At 43.3% G+C, this 2,248-nt stretch overlaps 1 protein-coding gene across 5 annotated transcripts in view; it reads right to left on the minus strand.

The window, feature by feature from the left end:
* Nucleotides 1-2,248, minus strand: part of DOCK1 (dedicator of cytokinesis 1) — a 413,576-nt gene that overhangs the window by 167,325 nt on the left and 244,003 nt on the right. The gene's annotated exons all lie outside the window — the stretch shown is intronic.

The raw sequence follows: 2,248 nt of genomic DNA on the forward strand, positions 1-2,248 counted from the left end.
AAAGACATGCTGCTGATGAGTGTGATTGATCAGGCAGAAACCCCTCCAGCAGGATCACTCATGTCTCCACATGTAAATACACAGCCAACGGAGCACCATTTCCCCAAGTGTGTCCGCCGGAACACGCCCGGGCACGCTTCGCAAAATAAATAAGGAGCTTCCTGGTAAGGAAACTTAGGAACACCTTGTCACGTGAAGCCCTGCCCCCTCTTCTACAAACTCATAGTTTGTAATAACCTATTAAGGTGTCTGAAAACACTGCCATGAGGAAACAGTTTCATTTAGTTCAACTCAGTGTTATCCAATCTTACGTGACCAATCCATTAACCAGAACTGGTCGCTATCCCCGAAAAAATGTTTGACAATACCTCAAAAGATGATTCCAAACCATATAAATTCTTTCCTAGCCCAGACGTGCACTGCAGTACTTCACAAAGAATAAATCGGAGCTCTCACGGGAACATTCTAGATACATAATCCTTGCAACGTACAAAATATCATTGATCGCTCTGAACAAAAAGAAAAATTATCTATTGTGTTCTTTCTCTACCCAGGATCCTGTGTCTTGCTTGCTGAGCTACAGAGAACTTTTAACTTCCAAGCAATGTATCTTGACATTGCTTTTGTACCATGAAGAGCAAACGTGAATGTATCTGTAGCAAAGATAATTACTATTAATAAATGTTTTCTGAAAACTTAAGGGAGAAATTATAGCTTTCAGTGTATAACAGATGAGGAATGTTTTAAGAGTATGCTGGTAGAAGAAAACAGAACACTTGTATCTGTATCCATAGACGGACACACACAAAAAATCCATGTTAAATTGTCAAATGAGAAAAAGCGATTTGACAAAACTTAACACACTCTTATCATAAGATCCAGCAATGGGTTCCTTGGTAGTTGCCCAAAGGGGTGGACAACTTAGATCCACGTGAAAACCCGCACACAGATGTTTCCGGACGCTTTACTCACAATTTTTTTTACTAAAAAAAATTGCCAAAACTTTGAAGGAACCAACATGTCCCTTCGCTAGGTGAATGGATAAACTGTGACTCATCCAGACAATGAAATATTATTCAGCGCTTAAAAGTAATGAGCTCTCATGCCATGAAAAGACAGAGGAACCTTAAATGCATATCACTAATGAAAAAAGCCAGTCTGAAAAGGCTACATAACTATATGATTCCAACTATATGACATTTCAGAAAAGGCAAAACTATGGAGCCAGTAAAGAGATCTAAACCCAAACTATGGCTGCTAGGGGCCGGACTCTCAGGGAGGGATGAGTGAGGGGGCGCGGGCACAGAGGACATTTAGGGAAGTGAAAGGGTTGTGTATGACACCATCACGGTGGATACATGTCATTACACGTGCGTTTAAATCCACAGAACGTACGACTCCATGGGTGAACCCGAAGGTGAACTATGGACCCTGTGTGACCACGATGCGCCAGCGTGAGTTCACAATTTGTGAAAAACGTATCACTCTGGCAGGAAATGCTGACGGTAGGGGAGGCTGTGCGTGAGGGGCCAGAGGGTATGTGAAATCTCTAGACCTTCCGCTCAATTTTGCTGTGAACCTAAAACTGCTCTCAAAAATAGTCTCAAAAGAAATGCAATGAAGAGTAACATAAATATATTAATTCTACTTTGTAGAAAACAAATACAACAAAGAAAACACTTCTCTCGTCCCCTCCCAATAATAATCCGAGCTTCCATGTGTAAATAAAATATGTATGTACGTAAAAAAAATAATTTAAGCAATAAGAATTTAAGCAGTAAGACATTACCATGGACATGAGATGCAGGAAATCAGACTTGAAATAAATGTGATCTGCTCCATCCTTCTGTGGGAGGAGGGGAGGGGGAGGGGAGGGGGAGGCAAGAACAAGCCAAGGAAGCACCGAGGACATTTGAAGCCCATCACGGAAGGGCTTATTATATTATAGGTCCGGTAAACTCCTCCCTCGTTGAGAGAAAAGCGTCTGCAGAAATAGCCAAAACACTCATAAATGAAACGAGAGGTTCTGGACCACTGGGCGTGAAGGGGCGTGAAGGGGCGTGAAGGGGCGTGAAGGGGCCCCAGGGAGCAGGGCTCGACACACCTGGCCGAAAGAGCTAAGGGGTGAAGAGACCGGAAAGCGCACACTCTAGAAGCCCGAGGCCGCGTCCTTGTCAGTCACGTGTGCCGGGACCAAAGGCTCAGAATATTAAAGGCTTTTGGCCTCTTAACGGAAATACACCTGCAG

Source organism: Pteropus medius, unplaced genomic scaffold (assembly GCF_902729225.1).
Source record: "Pteropus medius unplaced genomic scaffold, Ma_sr-lr_union100, whole genome shotgun sequence".
NCBI lineage: Eukaryota > Metazoa > Chordata > Mammalia > Chiroptera > Pteropodidae > Pteropus > Pteropus medius.